Below are 21,552 nucleotides of genomic sequence, written 5' to 3' on the forward strand. Positions count from 1 at the left end.
TTTAGCCAGGCATTTGCATCTTGGTATCTTGTCTCAATTGCTAAGGTTTGTTTTAAGTCATTTACTTTTACAGCTGACACCTTAGTCCTGTCATTAGGTATATGAATAACAGATGTTTGGTTTAAAGCTGAAATTATTGGGCATGGGGAAGGAGGAGTAGGAGTAATATGTATTTCAAAAATACCTATAGGATCTTTCCCATTGACATTGGCCCCTATTCTATAGAGGCGACTGAGGGCAGGCCGAGGGTCGGTGGAGGTAGGGATAGTAATAGAAATAAGGATAGGGTTGCATTGGTGGGTTTGGCACTCAGGGAGAGTAGTTCCTTTGGTAAAGTGGAGGAGGGGCTTTAGATCGATGCACAACCCCGTCGTAGAGATCCAACGTTGGTATTGGGTGGACCAAATACTATAGTCCAATTACTACAATTACTACAAGGTTTCCAGGCTGTGGGAGTAAAGGAATGGCATTTTGGTTGTAGATGATCACAACGGTGAGAACTAGGAGTAACAGTGGAAACTAAAGGGCCAGGGCAGAGATACTTGTCTGAAGAAGCTAGTTGCCTTTGGTCCTTTAAATCCCCACAAGTTATAACAAGATGAGCATTAAAAACAATGGTTTGGGGTGAGTCAGACTTCGTTTTTTTTGTTTTTGTTTGTTTGTTGTTTGTTTGTTTTTTGAGACGAAGTCCTGCTCTTGTTGCCCAGGCTGGAGTGCACTGGTGCGATCTTGGCTCACTGCAACCTGCATCTCCCGGGTTCAAGCAATTCTCTTGCCTCAGCCTCCCAAGTAGCTGGGATTACAGGTGCCTGCCACCACGCCCGGCTAATTTTTGTATTTTCAGTAGAGATGGGGTTTCACCATGTTGGCCAGGCTGGTCTAGAACTCCTGACCTCAGGTGATCCACCCTCCTAGGCCTCCTAAAGTGCTGAGATTACAGGCATGAGCCACTGCGCCCGGCCAGACTTAGTGATATTAATAATGAAGTAGCTATCAATGGAGTAAGGAAAAAGGGAGAGACAATATAATACGTATAGAAGAAGTAAGTACTTTTTAGCTTTAATTTGGTAGGGCTTGACCCTGGAACAATGGCCCATGATTCCAAAGGTGGTGGTGGTGCTCCTTTGACTCGAGTGTGGTGGGTCCACCCTCTTTCTGCTGTTCAGACTGCCATTTCAGTAGTTAGGAGCACTAGATAAGGTCCTTCGTAAGTTGCCTTGAGTAATTTTTTCCACTCTTTGATGAGGATGTATCTCCAAGTTGATGTTGGTGTACTGGGAACTTTAGGGGCAGTGCCTGTGCTAGGAGACCTTTGGTTTTAAGATAAGAAAAAGTGAAGATAGACCAAGTATATAGTTTTTGAGGAACTGATCTGTAGTTTCAAATGTAGGGACATCGGTAGTAGAATGTAAATAAGGCAGCCTGTATAGCATCTCATAAGGGGATAAACCAACATCCTTTTGAGGGGAGATTTTGAATCTTAACAAGGCAATGAGGAATTATTTAGTCCCTGGTAACTGGGTTTCTAGGACTAGTTTGGTCCTCATCTCCTGCCCCTGCAGCCATCGCAATAGGACAGTGGGACCCGTCTCCCCCTGGGTGGGGTGACCAAAGACCCCCTCCCGAAGGAGAATGGTAATCCCTGACAGGCCATCAGAATTTGTTAGAAATAGAGCTCGGAGTTGTAAGGAAAATGAGCACTCGAAGGATTTCTCAGCAAAGCAAATTTACTTCTACTGAGATGGGTGCCTCCTGTATGGCCAGTCACCACGGCAGCACACAGAACAATGAAGGATGAAAGTTTTTATTCCAAATGCAAATCCTGCCCCTGTGCCCTTTTCCCATCAGTGGGGGTCAGACCACACAATTTAAGCTAAACCCAATTGGCTAAACATTTAATTTTTTTTTTTTTTTTTTGAGGTGGAGTCTCACTCTGTTGCCCACGCTGGAGTGCAGTGGCATGATCTCAGCTCACTGCAAGCTGCGCCTCCTGGGTTCATGCCATTCTCCTGCCTCAGCCTCCCCAGTAGCTGGGACTACAGGCACCCACCACCACACCTGGCTAACTTTTTGCATTTTTTTTTTTAGTAGAGACGGGGTTTCACTGTGGTAGCCAGGATGGTCTCGATCTCCTGACCTCGTGATCCGCCTGCGTTGGCCTCCCAAAGTGCTGGGATTACAGGCGTGAGCCACCGTGCCCAGCCTAAACTCTTTCTTAGATAAGGTGGGCACGTAAGGGAGAGGGGGGAGACGGGGAAGGGGTTGTCTCTGGCAAGCTAGAGAGTCAGTCTTTTCTTTCTTTTTTTTTTTTTGAGATGGAGTTCTGCTCTGTCGCCCAAACTGGAGTGTAGTGGCATGATCTCTGCTGACTGCAACCTCCGACTCCTAGGTTCAAGCAGTTATCTTGCCTCAGCCTCCCGAGTAACTAGGATTACAGGCGCCCACCACCACACCTGGCTAATTTGAGAGTCAGTCTTTTCCCAAAAGAGGAAAGGAATATAAGCTGGTGCTAATAATGCTACTGATGCTGTGGCATGCCTGGGCAAAAATAGCATAAAAAGGAAAGAAGAAGAGAGAGGGAGGGGTACTGGGAATTAAAGAGTAAAGGATTAATCAGGCTATTTAAAAAAAAAACTTCGCCATATCTCACACAAACTATTTTAGGAAAGACTGTATTCTTTATAATGTGTGCTCACTGAAGGCTGTATTTCATCATCTCAGCTGTTAACCAAGTGGCCTGGCAGAGATTTCCTTAAATGCCTGGAACCAAAGAAAAGAAAAAAAAGTCTCTTGCAGGTTGCCTCTAAGTGTGAGAGTACTCCTTCAACACTATGCGAAGTTGTCCCTCAACTCTGCCTTAGCCTTTACCTCCTGCTTGCACGGAGCCTAAAGATCAGCCAAGAGTGCAAGCCTAAAGTTGTCTCTGATGTTTTCTGAGCAAGCAACTGGTCCTAGGCATGTGTGTTAAATTCCACTTTCACTGGTACATGCAGTAGTGTTTCAAAGCTCTTATTACCTTAAGAATCTTTCTTCATAGCCTACTGTTTACCAATCTTTGAATATTCCCAGATTTTTCCCCATTTGCTCTCTTTTGCCCCAGGAGAATATAGGAGACATTTATAGTGAAATGCCTTTTTCACATGCCTCCTGGAAAGGTGCTACAGCCCAATGGGGGTAAAACAAAGGTCAGCCTTTATACTGATTGCTCAAGGAGCTGTCAGGCAGGTCAGATTGCATACCACCATTTTTGAAGAACAAGGTCCATATTGGCCTCCTAGAATCAGCAAGGTGCACCAGGATTTCAGATTGCCACTCCCATACCCACTGCCAAGCTGAGAATGGAAATAGTAGGTGGGTAAACAAGAATACAAACAACATTTTCTTACTAAAATTTAGCAGTCTCATTCTTTATTTATTTTTATTTTTATTTTTTGAGACAGTTTTCGCTGTTGTCGTCCAGGCTGGAGTGCAATGGCGTGATCTTGGCTCACTGCAACCTCTGCCTCCCGGGTTCAAGCGATTCTCCTGCCTCAGCCTTGCGAGTAACTGGGAATACAGGCATGCACCTCCATGCCCCGCTAATTTTGTATTTTTAGTAGAGACAGGGTTTCTCCATGTTGGTCAAGCTGGTCTCAAACTCCTGACCTCAGGTGATCTGCCTGCCTCGGCCTCCCAAAGTGCTAGGATTACAGGCGTGAGCCACGGCGCCCAGCCCAGTCTCATTCTTTATTAAGCACTCCCCTCAATGTGGTAAGATTTTGATGAGATTCCAGAGTTCTAAAAACGTTTATTCTGTTGTTTTTTTTCCACCAACTTAACAGTTGCTTCAGTGGAGTGACTGATTCTTGGATCTTTCTACTCTACTATTTTTAATAATGTAACTCTTGAGAGATTTAAATTTTTTTTTTTCTGGAGACAGTCTCGCTCTGTCACTCAGGCTGGAGTGCAATGGCGCCATCTCGGCTCACTGCAATCTTTGCCTCCCGGGTTCGTGCTATTCTCATGTCTCAGCCTCCTGAGTAGCTGGGATTGTAGGTATCCACCACCACGCCCAGCTCATTTTTGTATTTTTAGCAGAGACGGGGTTTTGCCATGTTGGTCAGATTGGCCTCAAACTCCTGACCTCAGGTGATCCACCTGCCTAAGCCTCCCAAAGGGCTGGAATCACAGGCATGAGCTACCATGCCCAGCCTAAAGAACTTTTTAAAATATTGAGACAGAGTCTCACTACATTGCCCAGGCTGGTCATGATCTCCTGGCCTCAAGTGATCCTCCTGTCTCAGCCTCCAAAATTACTGGGATTGCAGGCATGAGCCACAATGCCCACCCCCCACCGCACCCTTTTTTCTTTTCTTTTCTTTTTTTTTTGACAAAGTCTCACTCTGTTTCCCAGACTGGAGTGCAGTGATGTGATCTCAGCTCACTGCAACCTCTGCCTTCCGGGTTCAAGTGATTCTCCTGCCTCAACCTCCCAAGTAGCTGGGACTACAGGCATGCACCACCATACTAGGCTAATTTTTGTATTTTCAGTAGAGATGAGGTTTCACCATGTTGGCCAGGCTGGTCTCAAACTCCTGACCTAGAGTGATCCACTCGCCTCGACCTCCCAAAGTGCTGGGATTACAGGCGTGAGCCCCAGCACCCGGCCAGCACCCTGCCCTTTTTTTAAAACCATGAATGGGTGTTGGAATTTGTCACATGCTTTATCTGTTTCCATTGATATGATCATATGACTTTTTAGCTTGTTGATCTGGTGGATTACATTAATTTCTCAAATGTTGAACTAGCCTTGTATGCATGGAATAAATCCCTATTGGTTAAGGCTATGAACTGCATGTTTGTGTCCCCTCAAAATTTATATGCTGAAACTCTAACTCCCCAGTGTTAGGAGGTAGGACCTTTGGGAGGTCATGAGGGTGGAGCCCTCATGAATGGGGATATTGCCCTTATAAGACAAAACATGAGAGAATTTATATCTCTTTCAGCCATGAGAGGATACAGTGAGAAGAGGGTGGTCTGTAAACCCAGAAGAGTGCCCTCCCCAGACACTGAAACTTCTAACACTTTGATCTTGAATTTCACAACCTCCAGAACTATGAGAAATAAATGTTTGTTCTTTATGCCACCCAGCATTTGATATTCTTGGTACAGCAGCCTGAATTAAGATAGTCACAGTGCATAATGTTTTTATTATTTTATTCAGTTTGCTAATATTTTGTGGAGGACCTTTGAATCTATGTTCGTGAAAGCTATTGGCATGTAGTTTTTTGTTTTTGTGTTGTTGTTTTTCTTTTTTTGTTCTGGTTTTGATATTCGGGTGATACTAGCCTCACAAAATGAGTTGGAGAGTGTTCTTTTTCTGGAAAAGATGGTGAAAATGCGTTGTTATCTCTTTAAATGTTTGGTAGAATTCTCCAGTCAAACCATCTGGGCCTGGGATTTCTTTTTTAGGAGATTTAAAAAAATAAATTCAGTTTCTTTAATGGTTAATATAGGGCTACCTAAATTATCTATTTCATCTTGGTTGTGTTTGGTAGTTTGTGGTTCCTCAAAAGGCTTCATTACTTCTAAGTTTTCAGTTAAAAACTGTTTTAGAGTGTAAAACTTTGTGTAATATTTTCTTATTATCTTAGTGGCTACAGGATGTGAAGTGACATCCACTGTTTTATTCCTCATATTGGTGACATCTGTTTTCTCTTAATTTTTGTGACTCTTGAAAGAAGTTTATAAATTTTTTTGATTTAAAAAAGAAACAGTCATTTCATTAAATTTTTCTCCTCTGCTATTTCTTATTTCTAATTTTATTAATTATTGTTCTGATATCTATATTATTTCCTTCCTTTTTTTTTAAGAAAGAGAGACTCTCTGTCACCCAGGCTAGAGTGCAGTGGTGTGATCATAGTTCACTGCAGTCTTGGACTCCTGGGCTCAAGCAGTTCTCCTGCCTCAGAGTAGCTGGGACTACAAGACACACCACCATGCCTAATTTTTAAAATGTTTTGTAGAGATGAGGTCTCACTATGCTGCCCAAGCTGGTCTTGAAATCTTGGCTCAAGTGATCCTCCCTGCCTTGGCTTTTCTCAGTGCTGGGATAATACATGTGAGCCACCATGCCTGACCTCCTTCTTTTTGATTGCTTTGGGTTTATTTTCCTCTGCCTTATGGTAGGAGCTTAGATTGACTTGAGTCCTTTTATCATGTTTAATGTAAACATTTAGTGCTACAGTTTTGCTTTCAAAAATCCTGTAGCTGTATCCAACATATTTTGGTATGTTGTATTTTCATATTCCTTAAGTTTCATTTTTAACTTGAAATTTTCCTCTTTGTCCCAGTAATGACTTAAAACTTACGTTGTTCAATTTCTGTGTGTTTAGAGAGTTTCCTGTTGTCTTCATTATTGATTACCTGTTTGATTCCAATATTGTCAGAAAACATGCTACGTATACTTTCATTTATTTTACATTTGTTGAGGTTGTTTTATGGCACAGGATATGGTCTATCTTGATGAATCTTCCATGAACAATTGGAAAAAAAAAGTGTACTCTGCTTGTTGGGTGGAGTGATATGTCACTCCATGACTGGTTGATTATATTAGTCAGATCTTCTATATCCTCGCTAATTTCTATCTAGTAGCTTTGTCACTTGCTGAGAGATCATGTTGCATTTTCCAATAATAATTGTGGAGTTGTCTGTTTTTCCTTTTAAGTCTATCAGTTTTGTTTCATGTATTTTAAGGCTCTGTTTTTTGGTTTATACACATTTGAGATCATTATGTTTTCCTTGTCAACTGAACTTTTCATTAACATATATTACCTCTCTCTCTGTTATCTCTAGTAGGTGTTTGTTTGTTTGCTTTTATTTATTTATTTATTTAAAAACATTTTTTTTTTTTGAAATGGAGTCTTGCTCTGTTTCCCAGGCTGGAGTGCAGTGGTGCAATCTCGGCTCACTGCAACCTCTGCCTCCTGGGTTCAAGTGATTCTCCTGTCTCAGCCTCCCGAGTAGCTGGGACTACGGGTGCCCACCACCATGCCTGGCTAGTTTTTGTATTTTTAGTAGAGATGGGCTTTCACCTTATTGTCCAGGCTGGTCTCGAACTCCTGACCTCGTGATCTGCCCTCCTCAGCTTCCCAAAGTGCTGGGATTACAGGCATGAGCCCCTGAGCTCCGCCACATGCATATTTTTTAGACAGTAGGGAGAAACCTTTTACAGATAAGTTACAAACAAAGAAAAGGCAAATCAACAATTTTGTACAAGAAATGTGTACAGATACTTTGTACAGAATGTGTACAAAGTCTTCACTTTGCTGTCATCATTTGTACAAACTCTTCATAGTTCACTTGACCATCACCATCAATATCTGGTTACCTGAGCATTTCATCAACCTGTTAAATTCTCTCCAAAGTTTATCATCACGTGGTGAAGTTCTGCTGCACTAATATAGCCATTGCCATCCTTATCAAACACACAGAATGCATCTCTGATTTCTTTCTCACTGCCTGTGTCTTTCATTTTTCTTACCATCATTGTCAGAAATTCAGGGAAGTCAACTGTGCCATTACCATCAGCATCTACTTCATTAATCATGTCCTGTAACTCTGCTTCTGTGGGATTCTGCCCAAGAGACCAGTTCCTAATTCCTTGTTGTTATAGTTCCATCACCATCTTTGTCAAATAGTGAAAAAGCTTCTTTGAATTCTGCAATTTGCCTTTCAGTCAGTTGGTCAGCCATGCTGCAAGTGCTACTGGTTTCTGAGACTTGACCATGCAACCACTCAGCTCGCTTGCTTGCTCTCTCCACTCAGACTAATTCCTATACAATTTTTTTTTTTTTTTTTTTTTTTGCTCTTGACAGAGTTTTGCTCTTGTTGCATAGGCTGGAGTGCAGTGGTGCAATCTCAGCTCACTGCAACCTCTGCCTCCCAGGTTCAAGCAATTCTCCTGCTTCAGTCTCCCCAAGTAGCTGGGATTACAGGCATGTGCCATCACACCAGGCTAATTTTGTACTTTTCTAGTAGAGAAGGGGTTTCACCAGGTTGGTCAGGTTGGTCTTGAACTCCTGGCCTCAGGTGATCCACCTGCCTCAGCCTCCCAAAGTACTGGGATTATAGGCATGAGCCACCGTGCCTGGCCTACAATTTTTGTTTCAGTCATCAAATATGATTTATAAAATTCATGGTTTATGAAACATACCATTGTATGATTTATAAAACATGCTTTTGTGTATGTTTGTATTTGTGCTCTTTCTGTTGTTCCTTTTTCCTTCCTAATCCTCTGAGATATTTTATCATTTATTTTCTATTTAAAGAACTTTCTGTAGCCAGTCTTTAAGGATAAGTCTGTAAGCAACAAATTCTTTTTTCACTCATCTGAGAATGTCTTTTCTTCCCCTTCATTCCTAGAGAATAATTTTGCTAAATGTGAATTTTTCAGTGGAAAGTTATTTTCTTTTAGCAATTAAAAAATGCTGTACCAGCTGGGCAAGGTGGCTTAGGCCTGTAATCCCAGTGACTCCACAGTCCAAGGTGGGAAAATCATTTGAGGCCAGGAGTTTGAGACCAGCCTGTGCAACATAGCAAGATCCTGTCTCAGGGAGGAGGAGAGGGAAACTTAGTCCGGCATGGTGGTGCTCACCTGTAGCCCCAGCTACTCAGGAAGCTGAGATGGGATGATCACTTGAGCCCAGAAGTTGGAGGCTGCAGTGAGGTGTGATTGAGCCACTTCACTCCAGCCTGGGTGACAGAGTAAGACCCACTTTATTTAAAAAAAAAAAAAAAAAAAAAAAAGGCTGTGCCACTTCCTTCTGGTCTCCATGGTTTCAGATGAGAAATTGTCATTCAAATAGATATTACCCTACAGAAAATGTGTCATTTTTCTCTGGCTTTTAAGATTTTTTTTCTTTAAGAAGTTTAACTGATTAAATTTGCGCTTAGTTTTTAAAAAGTTAATTTTGATGTGTCTTGGAATGGATTCCTTTTGGTTCAGCCTGTTGGGATTTGCTCAGATTCTTGAATCTGTAGTTTTGTGTTTTTCAACAAATTTGGGAAGTTTCAGCAATTATTTTTTCAAGTACTCTTTCAGTTACACTCTCTTCCACCACCACTCTCATGGAACTTTGGTGACGCAAATGTTGGCTATTTTGTTATTATCCTACAAGTCTCTGAGCCTCTGTTCATTTTTTCCTCAGTCTGTTTTTCCCTCTGTTGCTCAATTTGAGTGAATTCCACTGATTGTTCTGAAAGACTGATGCTGTCCTCTGTTTTGTCCATTCTACTATTGCTGTTTTCTTTCTGTTATTTTTATCTTTTGGTTTTGTTTTTGTTTTAGAGATGAGGTCTCACTATGTTGCCCAGGCTGGAGTGCACTGGCTATTCACAGGTGTGATTATAGTGCACTATAGCTTCAAACTCGTGGCTTAAAATGATCTTTCTGCATCAGTCTCCCAAGCAGCTAGGACTACAGGTGCATGCCACCACACCCAGCTCTATTTTTCAGCATTAGAGGTTCTACTTAGTTCTTTTTTATTACTTCGATTTATTTGCTGAGATTTTTTGCTTATTTTTCCCCATCATTTCCAGAGAATTTTTAATAGACTATTAAAGAATATTTATGAAGGCTGTTTTGAAGTGCTTGTCAAATAATTCCAATACCTGATTCATCTGTATTGGTATCAGTTGATTGTCTTTTTCTCATTCAAGTTGTGACTTTCTTGGTTCTTGGTATGACTGATGCCTTTTATTATATGGTGGACATTGTCTCTGTAATATTAGGAGACACTAGTAGTTTTTGATCATCTAGTTTATGCTTAACATTGTATTATGTGCTATCTTACATTATTTTAATGAAACTAAGATCTCCAAAAATATATTTTGCTGAGATTTGCACAATTACTGCATTTCTACACAAATAATAATTTTGGTTTACACTTTCCTACCAACTGTGTTTTAGGATTTACATTTAATATACAGCTGAGCATATTAGTTAATCCTTCAATACTTACATGTTCCAACCATGAGAAGTACAGGACAGAATCCATTACTGAATTATTCGACTTGGTGCAATGCCTCACATATCTGTTTTCCTTGAGTTCTTTTTTTAAATAAAACATCCTCATCTGAAACTTAAGAGCCTTTGAGAAATACTGAGCAAAATGAAATCTGGAAAGTAATATATGATATTATAGTAGAGATTATGTTCAATATTTCATTACATTTATAACAAAAATAACATAAGTGATCATCCTCAAATCTGTGAAATTCATCATAAACACATCATAAATATCTTATCCTGTGCTCTCTGCACATTGTCATTTCATGAAAATGAACAATACTTAGACGTCCACACCAGTGATACATAGTTAATGGTATGCTGACAGTTTAAAGACACAGTATGGCCGGGTGTGGTGGCTCACACCTATAATCCCAGCACCTTGGGAGGCCGAAGTGGGTGGATCACTTGAGGTTGGGAGTTCGAGACCCGCCTGGCCAACCTGGTAAAACCCAGTCTCTACTAAAAATACAAAAATCAGCTGGGCGTGGTGGTGCATGTCTGTAATCCCAGCTACTCGGGAGGCTGAGGCAGGAGAATCACTTGAACCCAGGAGGCGGACATTGCGGTGAGCCGAGATCATGCCATTGCACACCAGCCTGGGCAACAAGAGTGAAACTCTGTCTCAAAAAAAATAAATTTAGACACAGTAGTACATGGAGGCCAGAGGCACATGCAGATCCCCACCAAATACACACAAAATTAAACATTGGAATATGTATGACAACCTTTAAAAATTCATTTACAAAGAAAATAAATACAAATCAGAGCAGATATGCAATTTTTTTTTTTCCTTCTAGAGACAGGGTCTTGGTCTATTGCCCAAACTGGAGTGCAGTGGTGGAATCATAGCTTAGTGTAACCTCTACTTCCTGGGATGAAGAGATCCTCCCACCTCAGCCTCCAGACTAGTTAGGACTATAGACGTGCACCACCATGCCCAACTAATTTTAAGTTTTGTTATAGACATGGGGTCTTGCTGTATTGCCCAGGGTGGTCTTGCACTCCTAGCCTCATGTGATCCTCCTGCCTTGGACTCCTAAAATGCTGGGATTGCAGGCATGAGCCACTGTGCCTAGCTGGGAAAAGGCAAAATGGGTTCTACTTTATATTAATCTGATTGAAGAAATGATGTAACCACAGAAATAATGCAAAGAAAAAAAAAGGTACAAGAAAATTTGTATCAACCAGAGGAGGGTAGGAGGACCTCCAGAACAGAAGCCTAGGAAAGACTTGGCCGTGCAATTATGGACATTTAGATCTGGCTCTGTCCAGAAAAACTGTCCATTTGGGTCTCCCCCTACAGTGAAGACAAATGAACCTGCCTCTCATACCACCTTGATAGTGGTCATTAAGATCATCCAGATTGCTCTGTGAATTCTATGTCCATGTCCACCAAGCAAGCTTCTGATAGTGATTCATCTCTCATGAAAATTAGGCCACAAGAATATGTGCTAATCAGGGATCACCAGTATCTAGCTAATTGATACGAAAGTTATATTTTATAATTATAAATTAATAGTATCATATTCGTTGCATATTTGATTCTTATTGATTTGGTTAACCTGATTCAGTACCCAAATCTCATCCCATCAAGGTGTAGCAATACCTGAATATCCAAACTTCTAAAGCAGAGAAATAAACCTGGAACATGGTGACTCTACCAAGAAATTGTTACCAGACCTATGTGGCTGGACACCTGATTCTCCCCTGACAAATCTTCTATTTCATTGGTTCATCATCAATATTTTTTTTCATTTTCAATTTTTAACAACAGGCAGATATCTAGGTTTAACTGTCTCAAAGGTTTGATATATGACTTAGTGTTATATAGCATTCAGTGTTTATTTAAAATAATAGAAAAGTCCAAAGACAGGTTCGCAATAAGCAAAAATACATACATAAATAAGCATGGGGACTTTTAGAAGATTAAAATGAAGTTCTTACAAGTACATAAATCAAAATACAGCAGGAGTTATGACACCAAAATCTTCGATCTTATTTTTAGGGACAGGTTCTCACTATGTTACCCAGACTAGACTTGAACTTCTGGGCTCACGTGATCCTCCCACCTCAGCCTCTCAAGTAGCTGGAATTATGGATGCATACCACCATCTGAAAATCTGCAATATTGACACTGCACTCTATAATGCCCTTCCTTACTATTCTCTTGACAGTATCCCCATTGTATATTTGTGAAGATGGCTGAATGTATTGAAGTAGATAATGCTTTTATAATGTCAAAGCCAATTGCACATAACCATAAGGTTACGGGACTGTTAACTGGTGGGTATCACAACCTGTTTATGAGAAGAGCATTCAGAACTGCATAGGGGAAGGTGTAGTGAAATATTTATTATAGGATATATCTTTGAGCTGGCATATTCCAAGACAGGCCATGGAACATGACTTTTTTTTTTTTTTTTTTGAGATGGAGTCTCACCCTTTGCCCAGGCTGGAATGGAGTGGCACGATCTCAGCTCACTGCAACCTCCACCTTCCGGGTTCAAGCACTTCTCTGCCTCAGCCTACTGAGCAGCTGGGATTACAGGAATCTGCCACCATGCCTGGCTGATTTTTGTATTTTTAGTAGAGATGGAGTTTCACCATCTTGGCCAGGCTGGTCTTGAACTCCTGACCTCATGATCCACCTGCCTCGGCCTTCCAAAGTGTTGGGATTACAGGTGTGAGCCACCACGCCTGGCCAGGAACATGACTTTTAGTAGTGCTTGTGACCAAAACCTATGGAGGAGAAAATGCAGTGTAATATACAAGTAACTCTTAGAATGACTAATCCAGTCGGATAAAACTCGTCTCAGTTTCTGTACCTACAATGTGAGGGGATGGGAGGTGGGAAAGTTGGGAAAGTACCTTATACTGGACCTTTTCTGTAGAAATCTCAATTTTTGTACTATTATCATTTGCTAATGTGACATGAAATTTAAGCAACCGGCAATGAGGAAAAATAGAGGAAATACTTAGACTGTAACAGAACTCTTCAGAGTTCTTCGTTTTGCAACAATCACCTTTCAAAACTTCCCTAATAACTTGGACAGACAAACCCAGTCGAATTTACAGATGCTTGTGGAAAGGTTAGAGAATTTGAGAGAAATAAAAAAGAGTTGGGAGTGAATATGTGTGTCCTACTGCTTTGGTTTTGTTTCCTAGCATTTATTGGTTCAAATAGATTTGTTGCTTTGCAAATTCTCTGCCATCTTCATAAAAGACAAGGAGAAAACCTCTCAGTATCCCTCTATAGTGTGAGAAATGTGATTTATAATAACATTATTTCATAATTGAAAATACTGTTTCGTTGTCTGGGAAAATGAGTGCATCAGAATTAACTTGTAGTTTTGGAGGCAGTGGGTTGCTATAACAACCAGAAAAACAATGGTGTAATAACAGCTTTTCTTGAAAGCTGGAGAACTCACTAAATGCTGAGAGCTATAGCTGCAAGTGTTTGTCATATGAATTCAAACAAGAACCAAATGCATTCATTTCTTTCTTTCATAAGCACCGACTCCATGTCTGGCACTATGCTAGTAACTGGTAAAAGAGACATGGTCCCTCCCGTGATGGAGTGAACAATCTAATGGAGAAGACCAATAATAAAGAGTTAAAAAAAAAAAAAAAAAGATAAATGGAATAATTTCAGCATGTGAGAAAGGCCCTTCCGTAGAGAAACATTGGCCTCTGATACTGGACAAGCAGAGAAGGGTTGCTCCAGTATGGGACATGGAGAAGTACCTGGTCATATCATAAATCTTGCCTTTAAGGCTATATGAGCTCTAGTAAAGTGAAGGAAAAAAAGAATGGAGTCTTACAGTCTTTATTAGTAAAAATAATTTAAGGGAAGAAACTGCTAATTGAAGCATGATCATTTTTCATTACAAGAGTTTAACACGTAAATTCCCAGAATTCTTGAATTAGGAGGATTCAACATTAAAATAAGAGTTGTTTGTGTGTTTTAAAACAGTATTGTTTTGGGCTGGGCACGGTGGCTCATGCCTATAATCCCAACACTTTGGGAGGCTGAGGCAAGCAGATCACCTGAGGTCAGGAGTTCAAGACCAGCCTGGCCAACATGGTAAAACCCCGTCTCTACTGAAAATACAAAAATTAGTCAAGCGTGGTGGCACATGCCTGTAATCCCAGCTACTCGGGGGGCTGAGGCAGGGGAATTGCTTGAACCCAGGAGGCAGAGGTTGTAGTGAGCCGAGATTGCGTCACTGCACTCCAGCCCTGTTTAAAAAAAAAAAAAAAAAAAAAAAGTATTGTTTTATTTCAGCTTTTTTCATAATAGCCCAAAACTGGAAACAAGCAAATAAAACCAAATGTCCTTTGGTGGATGAATGATTAAACAAACTGTGTTATAGACATACCATGGAATACTCTGGCAATAAAAAGGAAATGAACTTTTTTTGAAGAATAACAGCTTTATTGAGATATAATTCACATTCCATAAAGTTCATCTTTTTAAAGTTTACAGTTCAGTTGTTTTTAGAACACTGACAATACAACCACTACTTAATTGTGCAAAAATCACCAGTCATTCCAAAACACTGTCATTACCCCCAAAAGAAACTCCATATCTATTAGTAGTTATTCCCCATTTCCACCTTATTGTCCATATGTTTGTGTCCCAGACCTAAGCAACCCTTAATCTATTCTCTGTCTCTATGGATTTGCTGACTCTGGGTCTCTCATATAAATGGAATCATACAATATGTTTCCTTCTGTTTCTGGTTTCTTTCACTTAATATGCTCAAGAGTCGTCTCTGTTATAGCATGCATCAGAACTCTGTTTTTTAAATGGATAAATAAGATTCCATTGCATTAATATTGACCTTTTGTTCATCTGTTTGTCAGTTGATGAGCATTCGGGTTTTCTCTCCTTTTTGTTGGTTATGAATAATGCTGCTATGAACATTAGTACCAATTTTTTCCATACGTATGTTTCCAGTTCTCCTGGTTATGTACCTAGGAGTGGAATTGCTGGGTCATATGGTGTCTCTGTTAACTTTCTGAGGAACAGAAAACTGTTTTCCGAAGCCATTGCACCATTTTACACTCCTACCAGCAGGTATGAGGATTTCAGTTTTTCCACATCCTTGCCATCCTTGCTTTTGTCTTTTTTTGAATTTTCAAGTCAAAGGGGTAATGTTCCAATGAGGTCATAACAAGGCACATTTCACACACGCACATGAAACCCCAATCATCACGCTTATAAACTACAAAAGGATCTGCTTTTGTTTTTTATTATAGCCATCCGAGTAGGTGTAAAGTGGTATTTCATTGTGGTTTCATTTGTATTTCCCTAATGTGTTGAGTGTCTTTTCATGTGCTTGTTGGTCATTTGTCTATCTTGTTTGAAGCAATGTCTGTTCAAATCTTTTCTCACTTTTTCAGTTGGGTTATTTTTCTTTTTGTTTGTTTGTTTTGTTTTGAGATGGAATCTTGCTCTGTCGCCAGGCTGGAGTGCAGTGGCGTGATGTTGGCTCACTGCAACCTCCGCCTCCCAGGTTCAAGCGATTCTCCTGCCTCAGCCTCCCAAGTAGCTGGGACTACAGGTGCACGCCACCACATCCAGCTAATTTTTGTATTTTTAGTAGAGACGGGGTTTCACCATGTTAGCCAGGATGGTCTCGATCTCTTGACCTTGTGATCCACCCACCTTGGCCTCCCAAAGTGCTGGCATTACAGGCGTGAGCCACCTCACCCGGCCTTATTTGTCTTTTTATTGTTGAATTGTATCAGTTCTTTACATATTCTAGACACATGTCCCTTATCAGATACATGATTTGCAAATATTTTCTCCCAGTGTGTGAGTTGTTTTTTTACTTCTTTTTGTTTTCACTCACATTATGTATGTTGATGTTATAATTTGAAGCACAAAAGTTTAATTTTGGTAAAGTCTAATTTCTTTTGTTGTACTACTGATTGTTTTTAAAAAATAAATGCCCTGTACATCAAGCTGTTTGCAGAGTGTACTCTGAAATAGGTCAAATTAAAAGAAGTCCTGATTATGGAGATTTTCAGTGAGCTGTTAGGTGAACTAGTGATAATTCTCTGAGAGTGGGCCTTTTTGGGCTTCAAATCTGTTGTTTTCTCTCCAGTGGCTGCTAAGCTCTGGTTTCCACGACGACTATAAATGTGAAGCTGTTGAGTTTCAAGACTGCCATGGAGCTGGGGAGAGGTGTATAGGATCAGAGCAAGTTAAAACACCATAGGCTTTCTGTTCTTACTGAGATTCAGCTGTTTTTCTTAGGTAAGCATTCCTTGGAATGTGGAAAGCCTTTAGTTAATTTCCACAATTCTAATAAGTTTATGTCAACAGCTTTTGCTAATGTCCTTATTGCTTTTATGGAGGAGCAGATTTTCGGTGTGACATTACTGTACCATTCGGAATATCTACTGATATACACGATAACTTGGATAAATCTCAAGAGAATTATGCTGAGTGAAAATATGATCTTGAAAGGTTAAATACAGTATGATTCCATTTATATAATTTTTTTTCTTTGAGACAGGGTCTTGCTCTGTCACCCAGGCTGGAGTGCGGCAGCACAATCATAGCTCACTGTAACCTCAAACTCCTGGGCTCAAGTGATCCTTCTGTCTCAACCTCCTAGAACTACCGCCACCACACCTGGCTAATTTTAAAATTTTTTTGTAGAGATGGGGTCTTGCTATGTTGCCCAGGCTGGTTTGAAACTCCTGACCACACGTGATCCTCCCGCCTTAACCTTCCAAAGCACTGGGATTACAGGCATGAGTCACCATGCCCACCCTATATAACAAATTTAAAATGACAAAATTACAGAGATGAATTACAGATTAGGGGTTGACTAGGGAGACGAGGAGGGAAAAGCCTGTGACTATAAAAGCAAGGCCTGTCTGGGCACAGTGGCTCACGCCTGTAATCCCAGCACTTTGGGAGGCCAAAGCAGGTAGATCACCTGAGGTCGGAAGTTTGAGACCAGCCTGACCAACATGGAGAAATTCTGTCTCTACTGAAAATACAAAATTAGCCGGGTGTGGTGGAACATGCCTGTAATCCCAGCTACTCGGGAGGCTGAGGCAGGAGACTCACTTGAACCCGGGAGATGGAGGTTGCGGTGAGCCGAGATTGCACCATTGGACTCCAGCCTGGGCAACAAGAGCAAAACTCCACCTCAAAAAAAAAAAAAAAAAAAGGCATGGCACAAGGGATATTTAATATTTTAATAAACTTCATAGATTTAAATATACACACACCAAACACATGCATGTAAAAGTGGTAGAATGTGAATTTTAATGATTTGTATCAATGTCATTTTCTTGGTTGTGATATTTTACTGTAGTTGTGCAAGATGTTACCATTGGGAAAAACAAGTGAAGGATATACAGGATCTCTCTGTATTATTCCTTACAACTGCATGTGATTTTACAATAAGCCCAATTTTTTTTAATAAAACAGAAAAAGGAGTATCATCGCTCATAATGGAAATTATATAAGGAAAATTATATTACATAGTTGAGAGAAGCAATTCAAAATATTCTCTGGCAGCTGTTTTGAGGTTTTTATAAACACACCAAATGATACTGTAAATATATCTTAAGTATATTAATACTAGGATACCCTGATTAAGATAAAGACAGCACAGGAACTGGGCAAGCAACTAAGTTCTGAATAGATTATTATGGCTAATGAGGTGGGCTTCAGTAGAAGGGCAGATAAGTAGGTTACTCCATATACCACTGCAAAAATGATTCAGGCATAGAAAATGCTCTGTAACCTAACTTTTGTGAGGTACCCCTTCCTAAAACATTCATATATGTGATTCATTTAAAACAGAATTGCAGAATCATAGGTGTTTCAACGGGTATAGGCATGAATGATTCTGTAATAAGCTAAACAAGACAGAGCTCCACCAAGATGCTTGGAACATGCTAGAACTGAGTTAAAACTGAATATGGTATATTTCTTATCCCTCATGTAACTAAAAAAAATTCATAAATATATATATATATTTTAGAGACAGGGTCTCACTCTGTCACTCAGACGGGAGTACAATGGTGTGATCATAGCTCATTGCAGCCTCAAACTCATAGGCTCAAGTGCTCCTCTCTCCTCAACCTCCCAAGTAGCTAGGACAACAGGCATGCACAACCACACCTATTTTTTTTTTTTTTTTTAAATTTTTATTTTGTAGAGGCAGGGTCTCACTGTGTTGCTGAGGCTTATCGTGAATGCCTGGCCTCAAGGAATCCTGCCTAGGCCTCCCAAAGTGCTGGGATTACAGGCATAAGCCATCATGCTCAGCCTAAAAATGGCATATTCTGGTGTCTGATACCTAATCTGAAGAAATTTCAAGGTACTGCTCATAAAATGCGTCCCCAGCATGCTATTCCAAAGACTTCAACTTAATTTTGTCATATTTACTTTCAAGGCAAAATGGAACCCTTCTATGTTGATAAAATGTTTTATCTATGGTAAGATTTGAGGACTTGACATATTTAGAGGAATTCTTGTTTTAGATATATTATTAGTATGTTCACCAAAAAGATGTGAAATTCATTAAAGCCTCACCTCCACAGATCTCATTTTAAACACTAGGGTATGCCTTCCCTTTCTCCAAATCTTCTGGGTTTCCTGACAAGTTGTCCAGTTGGCTGATTCGAGTTTTCTGTCATTTCTCCCTTCTTTTTTTTTTGGAGATGGAGTCTCACTCTGTCGCCCGGGCTGGAGTGCAGTGGCGTGATCTCGGCTCACTGCAACCTCCTCCTCCCAGGTTCAAGCAATTCTCCTGTCTCAGTCTCTCGAGTATCAAGGACTATAGGTGCACGCTGCCATGCCCGGCTAATTTTTTGTATTTTAGTAGAGATGGGGTTTCATCGTGTTGCCCATGCTGGGTCAGGCAGTCCACCCGCCTTGGCCTCCCAACAGTTCTCCCTTCTTTAACATTCACAAACAGAGCTGACATGGGAAAAAGAAAGGACTTGAGTTCTTAGAAAATTGTGAACTGGCTACACAGGTATTAAGAGTCCTTGGTATTTCAGAGATCTCAAGCGTTACTGTCAGCATGGTAACTTTAAGGTTGATTCCAGCTATAATTAAATATCTCATGATAGTAAACACACAAAGGCTTTTGAAAAATTTAGATTGCATTTTGAAATAAATATGACATGATATCTTAAAATTTTTACTGTAATACTGTGCAAATTGTTTAGATTTAGAAATGATTTTATTGCTCCTTAAGCATTCATTCAATTCTTAAGAGTTCAGTGAATACACAGAACATAGGTAGTTTTTGGGAAAGTACGTCTTATTATTACCTTGATATATTTATATCTTATAACTGTGAATTTATAAGATTTATTTATTTCTTCACACATCTATTTATAACTGTGAATTTAAATATAAAAATAATTTAATATTTATTAAATTAGCTAAATGCTCTCATTGAGATTACTGGATCTGAACTGACATGGTCAAAATAAAATACAAAAATATATAAATACTAAATAGAATACTAAAATATAAGCATAATGTAATACTAAAAATAATACCATGTTTTAATACTTTGAAACTTATCATCACTGAAGGGTTTGGTTGGATTTTAGTTTCAATGAAAGCCAATTTTTAACACTCTTTCTCCATGGTTCTAAGATGACTTTTAGTTGGGCCCTCTCTCGATTCAGAGTTCTGAGTAAGGAGTCAGAAATTCCAGACCACGTGCCCTAAGGTGCATCAGGGCTAGACTGCAGGGCCAAAGAAATCTCAAGCAGAACAATAGGCCAGGTGTGGTGGCTCACGCCTGTAATCCCAGCGCTTTGGGAGTCCAAGGCAGGCTGATCCCTTGAGCTTAGGAATTCAAGACCAGCCTGAGCAACATGGTAAAATCCTGTCTCTACAAAAAATACACACACAAAAAAGAACAATAGTGATTTTACTTTCCGAGTCCTGTATTTGAGGTAGTGCTACTCAGCAGGCAAGAGTGTATACTAGAAAGTGCCTTGGTTTAAGAGATAGAAAACACAGTTCTAATTCCAGTTTTATGAATAACTAGCAGTATAAGCTTTGGTAAATTATTTAAAGTTCCTTGGGTTTATATAAGAAAACTGGGCTCTGCCAGGGAGGTTGAGGCTTCAGTGAGCTGTGATCGCACCACTAGACACCAGCCTGGGCAACAGAGTGAGACCCTGTCTCAATTAAAAAAAAAAAAAAAGAAAGAAAGAAAACTGGGCTCTAATATCCTATGATTCTAACTGACAAAAAAATTAAGAATCGGCCGGGCGCAGTGGCTCAAGCCTGTAATCCCAGCACTTTGGGAGGCCGAGATGGGCGGATCACGAGGTCAGGAGATCGAGACCATCCTGGCTAACACAGTGAAACCCCGTCTCTACTAAAAAATACAAAAAACTAGCCGGGCGAGGTGGCGGGCGCCTGTAGTCCCAGCTACTCGGGAGGCTGAGGCAGGAGAATGGCATGAACCCAGGAGGCGGAGCTTGCAGTGAGCCGAGATCCGGCCACTGCACTCCAGCCCGGGTGGCAGAGCCAGACTCCGTCTCAAAAAAAAAAAATTAAGAATCAACTTATGATGAAGAACAATATACAGAAATTCAAGCCACTAAAGGATTATGTAAAAACGTAAATTTATACTATATATATCTTATATTGTTAAGATCTAGAATATGAGCAGTTTTGTTTTACAGTAACACTTCCAATCTTAAATGTTTTTTCAGCTCTGTTCAAGGCTCTTTGATTAGGGTTATGAGGGCTATAAAGATGAAATAGACCTTATCCCCTGATCTCAGGAAGCTTACCAGTTAGTAGGTTCACCCTGTCTTCAAGTACCCTTGCCCATGGGGCTCCCCTTTCAGCAGAAAATCTTGCATTCTAATTCAAAGAAAGAAAACATTAGAGGTATAAACTACCTGAAGTCCAAAGCCATACTCAGAAACTCATCTCCATCTATATCAACCTTTCCTTTCTGCCATAGCTGCAGCTTAAATCAGAGGTGGGCCAAAGGCCTGTGATATGGGACACCAAATACATCTACTGATGTCTCCAAATCAAGACTCCTGTGTTCCCAAATCCATTAAACAACAGCATCCGTTTAGTCAACTGTGACGGAGATTGCTGATTGTGTCCTCATCCATTCTCCTCCCTTTTAGTAATAGAGCTTTTGGGATATGGGATAAGTGAGAAGGCTAAGCCAGTAAGTTCCCAGAGGAGAAGGTAAGAGGATTGGAAAGAGTTTAGGGATTAAGGAAGAGAACCCTGGGCCCCTTGGAGGCTTAATTTCTGCCGCTCCTAGGAATACTAGACTTAATAGCAAAAATATGAGGTGTGTTTGTCTCTCTGTGTTAAATGTATGCAGGGGCCCATTTGTTTATTAAAAAATCATTATTCAGCATGACATGAAATTTAACTTTTGGCTTTGAATTTATTGTGGAAGGATAATTGTAGGGATATCTGAAATGTCCATGATAACAATAATGCCTGCATGACGTTGTGA

General features: G+C 40.2%; 1 long non-coding RNA gene and 2 pseudogenes across 8 annotated transcripts in view; 1 reads left to right on the forward strand and 2 right to left on the reverse strand.

Moving 5' to 3' along the window:
* LOC141408971 (uncharacterized) overlaps positions 1-21,552 on the forward strand; it is a 177,162-nt gene that overhangs the window by 39,227 nt on the left and 116,383 nt on the right. For 2 of the 8 annotated variants that reach the window (XR_012426869.1, XR_012426865.1), the window contains one exon: positions 16,165-16,316. The exons of 5 other annotated variants lie outside the window; for them this stretch is intronic. This is a non-coding gene — a long non-coding RNA (uncharacterized lncRNA). Of the gene's footprint in view, positions 1-12,479; positions 13,715-16,164; positions 16,317-21,552 lie in introns of those variants that run through there. One more of the 8 variants, XR_012426867.1, reaches the window with a different exon arrangement.
* Positions 7,300-7,733, reverse strand: LOC102128884 (calmodulin-like; annotated as a pseudogene).
* On the reverse strand, positions 15,196-15,291 carry LOC123569914 (small nucleolar RNA U13; annotated as a pseudogene).

The sequence above is a fragment of the Macaca fascicularis genome, chromosome 17, assembly GCF_037993035.2.
Source record: "Macaca fascicularis isolate 582-1 chromosome 17, T2T-MFA8v1.1".
NCBI classification, from domain to species: domain Eukaryota; kingdom Metazoa; phylum Chordata; class Mammalia; order Primates; family Cercopithecidae; genus Macaca; species Macaca fascicularis.